Source organism: Rhinolophus ferrumequinum, chromosome 14 (assembly GCF_004115265.2).
Source record: "Rhinolophus ferrumequinum isolate MPI-CBG mRhiFer1 chromosome 14, mRhiFer1_v1.p, whole genome shotgun sequence".
NCBI lineage: Eukaryota > Metazoa > Chordata > Mammalia > Chiroptera > Rhinolophidae > Rhinolophus > Rhinolophus ferrumequinum.
The window spans coordinates 18101942-18112874 of record NC_046297.1 but is presented as its reverse complement, the minus strand read 5'-3'; the positions used below and the strand labels follow the sequence as shown (position 1 = coordinate 18112874).

Sequence of the window (10933 nt, the reverse complement as noted above, 5' to 3'; positions counted from 1 at the left end):
CTGGATAGGGGAAGCTGGTGCTTTTTAAATCCACAAGCAAAGAGTAGTGCCACTGGAAAGCCATCCTCCCTTTCAGGCAGGTGATTGGGGCTGCTCTAGCTACTGCTGGCAAGTCACTATGTTTCAGTGTCTGTCAGGATAGAGCTGTAGGGAGGAGCCATCAAAGGCCTGATCCCTGGAGATGCTTCTGGCTTCCAACTGCTCTGAAGAGTCTGCAGGCCTGGGCGTTTGTGTACGGGGATGTTTCTTGTATCCTTTTTGGAAAAGTGGATAGACTATTAACCAAACCTTCTCCTAATGGATTGAAGAGGCAGGCTGGGTTGGAGGGAGGTATTCCACTTACCCTCTTGTCCAGGGCTTACTCTCAGCGCATCTCTGAGTGTAGCTGGCTGGCAGGAAGGGAGAAGCAGCTGAGGGAGAGGATGTGGTTACTTTGCAAGCCCCTGTTCTGCTACAGGATCAACAAAAAAAATGATTACAAAACACTCATGCTTCAATTCAATAGATCTTTAGCCATTAAGACTCTGTGTGTGTGTGTGTGTGTGTGTGTGTGTGTGTGTGTGTGTGTTTTCCTGGGTATTATTATATGGAGGGCCTTTTGGTCAGTGACCATTCAGTGTTATCTTTGAGTATAGTTCACCAAGAAAGACAGTCCCATCTCATCATACTACTCCTTTAAGGCTGTCATACAAATTATTACCACAGACGGGGTGGCTTAAACAACAGAAACTTGTTTTCACACAGCTCTGGATGGAGGCTGGGAGTCTGAGATCAAAGTGTTGGCAAGACTGGTTCCTTTGCCTGTAGTTCTCCTTCTCCCTGTGTCTGTACATGGTCTTTCTTCTGCGCGTGTCTGTGTCCCAATCTCTTGTCATAAAGACACCAGTCATGTTTGATTCCAACCTAATGATCTCACTTTCACTTAATTACCTCCTTTAAAGACCCTACCTCAAATACAGTCACTTTCTGAGGTATGGGAGTTAGGATATGAATCTGAGGGGCGCATATGATTAATTGTGCACCCCTCAGATTCATATGCTGTGCACCCCTCAGATTCAGGTGCACCCTTCAGCATATGAATCTGAGGGGTGCACAATTAAGCCCATAACACTCGTCAAGAACCATCATGACATAGAACAGGTCCTTGGAGTTTAGACAGGTTAAGACAGTATAAGGTCTTAACCATGGGGGAAAAAAATCAAACATATGAATAAGATTTTGTTTTTCTGGGAAAAAACAGCAGTTAGAACATTTTAGTACTTTTCAGAACCAGGTATGCTTTGTTAAACCAGTTATTCTGCAAGATTTAAAACATTTAAATATAAAACTAAGTCATTTATGTTGGAATAGTCCACTTAGAGGTAATTAAATGTTCCCATTTCATGAATTTTACTGTTGTTATACAACTCTTATTACAAATTATAAACACCAGATGAGTGGAGACATTGCACATACATTACCCTTAGAAACCACCTATTTCAGTCTCTTCATTTTGGAGAAAGGAAGCTAAGACTGAGGTGGTGTAAAACGCCAGCAGCAGACCTCGGCCCCAGCCCCCAACCCCACACTCTGCCTGCACGGGGCAGGCCAAGTTTGCACAGAGGTAGTTGGGTAGGTTCTTAGATTTACGAAGGCCGACCGACGGAAATAGACAGGAGGTATTAAGTGAGATCGTCCTCTGATCCTGAGTTGGGACTTTTGCTACATTTTCAGAGAATACTTTCCTTTGTTTGTTTTTCTGATAAATCTTGAAACCAGTGCAGACTCTTCCGCAGCCCCCACGATACCCAGATGAGACACGTACTGTCTCATCTTCCTTCTCATCTCCACCCACAACACCCACACAAACAAGAGTTGAGACGGGTTGAATACTATAGTCCTTCCTGATTCCTCTGAACAGAGTACTTTATTCCTTTCTCTGTAAAAACAGTATGAAAGAATCCCATGGGGTGTTGCTTGTTTCAACAGGAGGCAAGCAAGGCATCCAGAAAGGCTGTGAGCTGGCGCCTGGGCCTCACCACCGGGACAGCTCCTCACAACCACCTGGAAAACCCTTCCCGAAACGCAGGAACCACATGTCAGCACACATTGATCGTGAGCAGCACAATACTCTGTAATCCTGATATTCGGGATCTGATATGAATAAACATTTCAGATTCCTTGAATGTCCTCTGAAGGCCAAGTAGTGACTTCATAAGTCAACTGTTTCCTTATTGCAACAAAAATTAGGATGCACAGATGTTTATTCACAGATTTGAGGAAGGATACACTATTGTTTGTTATGTGAAAGGGCGAGAGTGTCTTGTTTTTAAAGGAATTCCCCAGAGTTCTAAGATAGATGGTTTATTTCTCAATGACATGGAATCCTTCTGCCCGGTCCTTGCTGTCATGACCAAACTTGCCAACTACTGTGAGATACCCTGGGTCTGTGCCTGGGATTGTCTAGCAGAAGAACTCACATTTCCATCTTGCCTCTTCCCAGCACATGCAGCTTTTTTTTACCCTCTCACGCCCTCACCAGGTCTCCATGACATGCTTCGGGAACGTGAGTCTTCACTTCTGCTTTCATGCACATCTCAAAATGTTCCTGGCAAAGCATGATTAGTCCCAAATGTTTTTTTTTGGTGGTTAAAAAAATTGTGACACAGTATACATGGCATAAAATTTACCATTTTAAAGTGTAGTTCAGTGGCATTAAGTAAATTCACACTGTTGTACAACTATCACCACCACCGTCCACCTCTAGAACTTTCCATCATCCCAAACAGGTCTGTAGCCGTTAAATAGTAGCTCCCCATTCTCCCCTCCCTCCAGCCCCTGCTAACCTCTGTTCAACTTTCTGTATATATGAGTTTGTCTATTCTGGGTACTTCATATCAATGGAATCGTACAGTATTCGTCCTTTTGTGTCTGGTTTATTTCACTTAGCGTAATATCTTCAAGATTCATCCCTGTTCTAGCATATATCACAATTTAATTCCTTTCTAAGGCTGAATAGTATTCCATTTTACGTACATACCACATTTTGTTTATCTATTCCTCCTCTGCCGATGGACATTTGGGTTGTTTCCATCTTTTTGGCTATTGTGAATATTAGCATACAAATATCTGTTTGGGTCTCTGCTGTCAATTCTTTTGTGTATATACTTAGCAGTGGAATTGCTGGATCATATGGTCATTTTATGTTTAACTTGTTAAGGAAGCACCAAGCCCAAATCACTTTTAAATACCTCATCATTGAGCATGGTCAGTGAGCATAGTGTGATTCCATACTTATTTGTGAAAGCAGGACCATTGCCTGTCAGGGCTAAGACTTTGGAGGTCATGTGGTCACTCACCTCCTTTGAAGGATGAGGCTGATGGCAGAGCTTCCTCGGAGCCAAGCAGGCAGAGTTGAATTCCAGTTCTGATACATGTGAGCTCTAGAATCTTAGGTGAGTCACTTAAAAACTCTCAGCAACAGTTGCTAATGAGGAACATGAAATCTATTTTTGGGGGGCTGTTGGAGAAATAAATAAGACAATGTGGTAAAATGTTTGGCACAGATCTAGTTATAGACAAGTTGTTAAGAAGTAGTAGCCATTGTTGTTACTATGGCCATATTTACAAGGACACTGAGGCCCAGGGAAGGTAACAGTTCTCTGATTGCTTCTTCCCATAGCTGGTTATAGATCTTCCTGTACACGGCTGTCTTTGTGTGTCCATACATTATGATATAGTGTAAGCTATCGTCCTCCTGTGAGCCTTGTCTGTCTCCTCTGTAATGTTCATGGATATGGTTGATAGATGATTCAGATCCCGCTGAAATATTTCAGGAAGCAGTGTGACTCTGCACATCCCACTCTGCTACTCACTAACCATGTGGCCTTGAGCAGGTCACTAAATCTGCCTAAATCTCATGTGCCACCATAATACGGGGGCATCATACCAAATGCATCGGGCTGTGGTGAGACCTACGGAAAACACTTACGTAACACCCCAGCACCGCGGCACCCACTGAACGGCAGTCTCCATAGTTCATCAAAACAAAGACACTGGTTGTCAGATACACAATTTAACTATTACACAAAGCTAAGTTGCTATGGACTGTAAAAATGCACTCCCATTTCCCAGCTGTGAAAATGTGAGGAACATGTGCATCCTAGAACTTAATGAAATATGGTAACTGCCTTTTGCTGAGTTCCTAAGTAAAAGGTCATAAAGGAAAACAACAGAAGTTTGAAAAAGCCTCACCTTTTGGAAGAGGAACAAAGGAATTGGAGCAGTTCTGCTTTTCCTGTGATTAAGGTGAAGCCTACACCTGGGACAGCTATCTTACCTACTCATGCCCAAAGAATTCAAGGAGAAAAAGCTGCTTTGCAAATGCAAGCTCAGCTCTGGCACACAGAATGGAAGAAGGCATGCTTTGAAAAAAAAAAAAATGCTCTCCCTTTTTCACTTGTCATATGAAATGGAAGCATTGTCCTTAACCTATGGTCATGGCTGGTGGTCTGAGTGGGGAGAAGAGTCACCTTTGGTCTCCCCAGCTTAACTAAGTCCAATGACCCTTACTCTTGCTCTCTGGGTGTCTTACATAATGGATCCATTTGAAGGTGCCAACTGTAGGCGAGTGACTCACTTCTGAGCCTCTGAAACACCAACTTGTCGGGTCTTGACGGAACTTTAGAGGTGACCTTAGTAATGACCTTGCCAACGAAATGCTGGTGGTGGTTCAGGTGGTAGGAAAATCTGAAAGTTTTGGATCCCTCTCCAGTGCGCACACTGGCTCCCAGAGTTTTTCAACCACAGTTGACCTTCTGTTCGAGGTTAAAGAGGATCAACTCATGACATCCTACAGATTGCCGGACTGCAGATGACTGGATTAATAAGGGTTTTACCTCTTCTGGTAGACAGTTCAACTTTAATAACTGTGACCTATTAGCAGTTTTATGGTTAATAGCCTCTATTTCAGATACCCTCTTCACTTACACTCTTTCCTTGCAGTAAGCATATACTGTATTTCCCCCAAAGTAAGACCTAGCTGGACCATCAGCTCTAATGTGTCTTTTGGAGCAAAAATTAATATAAGACCCAGTCTTATTTTATTAAAATAAGACTGGGTCTTATATAATATAATATAATATAGTATAATATAATATAATATAATATAATACCAGGTCTTATATAATATAATATTCTATACTATAATATAATGTAATATAATATAATACCGGGTCTTATATTAATTTTTGCTCCAAAAGACATTAGAGTTGATGGTCCGGCTAGGTCTTATTTTGGGGGAAACACGGTACTTACTATTTGCTATATTTTAGGCACAATTCTAAGCACTTTTACATCAAGAAAGGTCCTATTACTAGTCCCGCTCTATAGACGTTGGTTAAGCATTGGAGTAAGTCATTCAATATCCAGCAAGTTTGAACTCTGACTTCGGAGAATGAATTCTCACCCCAGTGCTTTAGGGCCTCCTTTGATTGACTTGGTACCTTCTCTGCAGACAAATAGAAGCCATCAGACAGGAACACACTCATTTCCCTCCACTAAACTGCCAAGCCTACCTGCACCTGCACTCCACCTTCCTTCCTTGTGCTCCTCTGCAGCTACTGGCTCCATCTGTGCTCAGGGTCCCCCCGGTCTGTCTTCTTAAGGACCTTCTTTGATGACCATACTTCCTCCGATGTCTTCAACCTCCTGTCATTTACTGACTCCTTTCCTCACTTAAATATCTTCCATATTAAAAAAGAAATGTAAGATCCCCACCCACCCCCCTAGCTCACACCTCCCACATACGTACATATGTGCTCTACACTTACTGATGGGTTGTTTAAATTTGTGCATTTATCTTCCCACCTCGTATCGCCACCTCTTTGCAATCTGGCTCCACAGTTGGCACCCGACGTAGTCTTTCCAAGGTCACAGTCATCTGCATGCTGAGAAATCCAGCAAATGTACCTTAGTCCTTATTTTGACTTACTGATCATCTGACAGCACTCCCTACTCTTTCTTGGAGAAACACTTCCTTTGGCTTCTCTGGTGCCCCTCCAAAGCAGATGTCATTTTGGCCTAATTACCTTCTAACCCTCCTCCTTTGGAAAAAGAACCCTTCTTGTTGTTTTGGAAACTCCCCAGTCTTACTTGTGGGGCTGTCCATGAAAAGGCAGTCTCTCTCAGTGACCTACCCGCTGTCCTGGGCTGGTTTGTATACCCAGCTAGGAAGGAACACTTATCTCTTGTTCCTTGCATCAGCCTCCCTTGGAAATATGTTAGGAATGCAGGTTCTCAGGCTCCACCCCAGACTCACTGAATCAGAAACTCTGGGGTTTAGCAATCTATGTTTTACCAGCTCTCGAGGTGATTCTGACGAACATTAAAGTTTGAGAACTAGCATAACACCACTTTTTTGTTGTTGTTTATTTTGTTTTAGGTTTATTGAATTTTAATTTACAAATAGTAATAGTCACCCTTTTTACATACACAGTTCTAAGAATTTTAACAAATGTATACAGTCATGTAATCACTATCATTAACAAGATACTGACTATTTCTATCACCTGTGAAAGTTCCCTTATTCTCTTTTGTATTTAATCCCTACCCCCATCCCCAGCACCTGGCAACTAATGATCATATTTTTGTTCCTATAATTTTGTCATTTCCAGAATATCATATAAATGGAATCACACACCATATGCCCTTTGAGACTAGCTTCTTTCAGTTACCCTAATGCTTTTGAGATTCATCTCATCCACGTTGTGTATCAGTGGTGTGTTCTTTTTTATTGCTGAGTGACATCCATTGTGTAGACACTAGCATTTTTCAGTCATTCACTCGTTGTTGGGACATTTGGATGGTTTCCAGTTTTTGGTGACTATGATGAAACTTCTGTAAACATTCATGTACAAACCTTGGTGTGGACATATGTTTTCATTTTTCTCGGATAAATACTTAGGAGTGGTGTTGCTACATTATACGGTAAAAGAACTTTTGGCTTCACAAGAAACTGTCTTTCAATGTGGCTGTATGATTTTGCCCTCCTGGCAGCAGAGGATGAGACATCCTGTGGCTTCATATCCTTGTTAGCACTTGGTACTATCAGATTTTTAAATTTTAGCCATTCTAATAGATGTGTACCTGGGATTATTTTTTCTTCTTCATTATTTCCTAGGGGATGGTGGGGGATTGGGAAGCAGGTAGAGAGATGAATCATCTGGTAGGTGAGTTTGGAAGGAGGCCCCTGTTGTTCAGCTGCCTTCTCTCCTTTCACCTGCAGAGAAGGTGCATCTTGATGGCAAGGTGCACTGTGAGCCCTGCGGCAAGCTTAGCTGGACAGGCTGTATTCCCAGGCTGTGCCTCTGCTGGGCCTCTGCAGGTGGCCTGTGACTGGGGGGGTAACGTCTCTTCTTAGGTGCAATACTAGAAAGCCCATTTTTGCCAAATGCATAAGCCATATCCTCACTATAACACATCTCCAGCCCCTTAAATCTGACATATGGACTCTATTTTTCTGGCTCTTGTACCCATCTCTCAATTGATTCTAGATTTGGGGCGAGGGAGGGGAAACTCATCTACCTGGACCCTGTGTAGTGTTGGCAAGTGATGGGATAGGCACTGTCCTGTGAAGATAATGTCAGGCTGGACCTGCTGGGAACTATCGTTGCCGTCATGTCAATAGAATGTGTGTGACAGTAAAGCCAACATATGGAAAACCGAGCTGAGAGATGGAGAGAAGAGGGCGGGGGGAGGGGGGTGCGGGGAGGGAGAGAGAGAGAGAGAAAGAGAGAGAGAAAGATGGCATTTCTTCAATTCTCCCAGGTGTGCCTGAAATTGTTATACGTTCTACTCGTCATCTTTTTAGTTATGGTGAACTTTCCCACATACGGTTAAGTCAGTTTGCATTGAGTCTCTATTCCTCAGAACAAAAAGAGTCAATTTGGCATAAATGGGTGAAAACATGGACTGTGGAGAAGCCACCTGAGTTAGAATCCTTGCTCTGCCATTTACCAGCTGTGTGACCTTGGGCAAGTTATTTATTTGCTCTGTGCCTCAGTCACCTCATCTGTAGTATAAGGATACTGACATGATAATAATACCCCATAGAGGGGTTGTAGGGATTAACTGAATTAATACTTATCCACATAGAAAGTTCTTAATAAATGTTGGCTATAATTAATACAACCTTATTCTCAGTTTTCCTCTTGCTTTGCTGGGCACTCTTTCTCAGAATCCTCTGAGACTCTTTCTCATCTACTCATCAACTAAATGTTGGTGGACCCTCAGGTTTCTGTCCTAGACCTTCTCCTTGTCACTGCACACTCTCCCATGGCTTCGGCTACTATCTGCATGTTAATAATTGCCAAATATGTATCTCCAGGCTTGAACTATCTTGTGAGCCAAACCAATTTCCCATTGCTTGTTTGCTATTTCCAGTTAGATACTGTATTATTTTCCTACTGCTGCATAACAGATTACTACATACTCAGGGTCTTAAACCACAGATTTATTATCTCATGGTTTTCATGGGCCAGGAGCCCAGGCATGGCTTAGCTGGTTCCTCTGCTCAGCATCTTACAAGGCTGAAATCAAAGTGATGTTTGGGCTGTGTTCTCATCTGGAAGCTTAACTGGGGGAAGAATCCACTTCCAAACTCACTCAGGTTGTTGGTGTAATTAATCTCCATGTGGCTGTATGACGCAGGGTCCTGCCTCACCTTCTTGCTGGCTGTTGGCTGGAGGCCATTTCCAGGTTCTAGAGGCTGCTCACTGTTCCTCATCACGTGAGCTTTTCCAACATGGCCGCTCACTCCTCAAGCGTACGGGAGAGTCTCTGTTTCCAGTTGGTTAAGAGAGAGTTTTCTAGAACATAACCACAGGAATGACATTCCATCCCCTTTTCCGTATTCTGTTGGTTAGAAGGAAGTCACAGGTCCCGCCCACACTCAAGAACATGGACACCAGGAGGTTGGATCATGGGCTGCCCTAGCGTCTGAGTGCCGCAGATGTCAAAACGCGTCATCAACATGCCCCGAGTGGGATGTGTCACTTCCTGCCCAGCCTGTTCTTCTTGCATCCTCCCTGCAGTAGGAAATGGTGCCACCCTTCAACCCAAAGGTCCAGAGGTCATCCTGATTCCTTCTCACCAGCCTCTCAAACAATCGACCATTGAGCCCTATTGATTTGCCTCCTCAATACCACTTGTTTCCTTCATTCACTGTTTACGATAACAGCCTCCTGTTTACCCCTGTTCTTTTCTTTCCACAGCAGCCAGAGAGATAGTTCTGACATGCAATTCTGATGGCATCGTACCTTATTTAAAACCTTTTAATAACTTTCCATTGACTTTAGGATGAGGCCCAGTTTCCAACACAGGCCCATCAGACACTTTGGCATCTGGCTTCCTTCCCCTCTCCAACTTCTCTCACTTCTGGCCTTTGCACTTTTTGTCTCTTTTACCTGGAACACTCTTTCCTTCCCTCTGCGTGTTAATCCTATTCATCTCATCGGTCAGGACTCAGCTTCTGTGTGACTGCCGTTTGGAGGCCTTTCCTGACTGCTCAGTTACTTAGTCTCTCCCCCGTCCTTCCCACTCAGCACACTAAGTGGCCTTTTCTGGTTCGCTTGTCCCCATTCTCCTCAAACTCTAAGCTTTTTGAGGCAGGGGGACATTCTCTGTGGCTAGTGCTATGCTTTCAATACCGTAAGTCTTCAAATAATTGTCAAGTGAATAAAATGGTAGAAGAAGACTTGGACATCCGCCTACTCTTAAAAATATTGCTGCTCTTCCCTTGCAGCAACATCCAGCTTTCACTCTCGATGGGCTTTGTTCCAGTTGGCAGACCATTTTAAATCGAAAGTAATATATTAATAGAGGCACCTTTGTGTCGGGTAATATTTCTTTCCTATTATGGCCAGTTTAGTCTCAAGACATTTCCTTGCTACTGATATACTCCAGTAACATCAGCGCTGGGACATCACCTATTTCGTCTTTATGTGGTGTTTGTCCTTTTGCTGTGTAATTGGAATTTTGTAAAAATAGCTGACCAACTGCGGTACATATACTTCTCTAAACTCTCTGGGAACAGGCCTGTCTGTCCACCCTATGGAGGGGCCCACACCTGCTCCCGGGACATTCCAGGAGACACTCTCATCCACTGAGAACAGACGGAGCATTTGTTCCCTGAGCCCACTTTGGAGGGACAGCTGAGGCTGGGCCCGATCCAGCCAGGTCTGCCTGTTCCTGGGCATCAGGTCTATTTTCACACAATAAGCGGTTGAGCTTAATTGACAGGTGTGAATTGTGTCCTTTCTAGCCCTCTCTATTCACTTGTGTCTGTAAGGGTGAGGCAAACTCAGTTGGGAGCCCAATTAGCATGTCATGTTGTGAGTGTGTGTGTGTGTGTGTTTGTGTGTGTGTGTGTGTGACAGAGAGAGATCTGTGTGTGTGGTGTGTGAAAGAAAGAATGATAGAAAGAGAGAGAAAAGGAGAAAGAAAAAATGAACTTAGAACAGGGATAGGGAGATGGAGGGACCGACTTAGAGAGAAGAGGGAGAGACAGAGAAATAGAAGGAGACAAAGAGAAGCAGAAAGCTGAAAGTAGAGAGATGGACAGATAAGAGGACTTGGGAGGGCTTGGGAGCGGGTGCAGACGGGCACTGTTGGTGGCCTTTTAGTTGGGTTAAGTGCCCACAAATGGAAAATGGGGTAGTGTAGAATGTCAGTCCCATCTGGAGGACCATGTGTGAAATAAGGGCAAAGTGAGCATCTGTATGGTCATTAGTATTTCCCTAATGGGCCAGAGTGAATTCTGGGAGGGGTGGTCTGGAAGACCTGTGTTTTGACAGCAGGAGGCTTCACCCTCAGCCCTCGTCATCTCTCTTGCACATACATGAGCCTGGGGAGATGGTAGAGTGCCCACCAAGTCGTTGTACTCAAGCTGAGATGT

The 10933-nt window shown here is 43.7% G+C and overlaps 1 long non-coding RNA gene across 1 annotated transcript; it reads right to left on the bottom strand.

The window, feature by feature from the left end:
* Window positions 1-2496: 2496 nt before the first annotated feature.
* LOC117033628 (uncharacterized) lies at window positions 2497-5656 on the bottom strand. Its single transcript, XR_004424936.1, has 3 exons — window positions 5556-5656; window positions 3339-3499; window positions 2497-2587 (listed from the first exon to the last, which is right to left on the bottom strand). It is a non-coding gene; the product is annotated as an uncharacterized LOC117033628 (long non-coding RNA).
* Between the last annotated feature and the right edge of the window lie 5277 nt (window positions 5657-10933).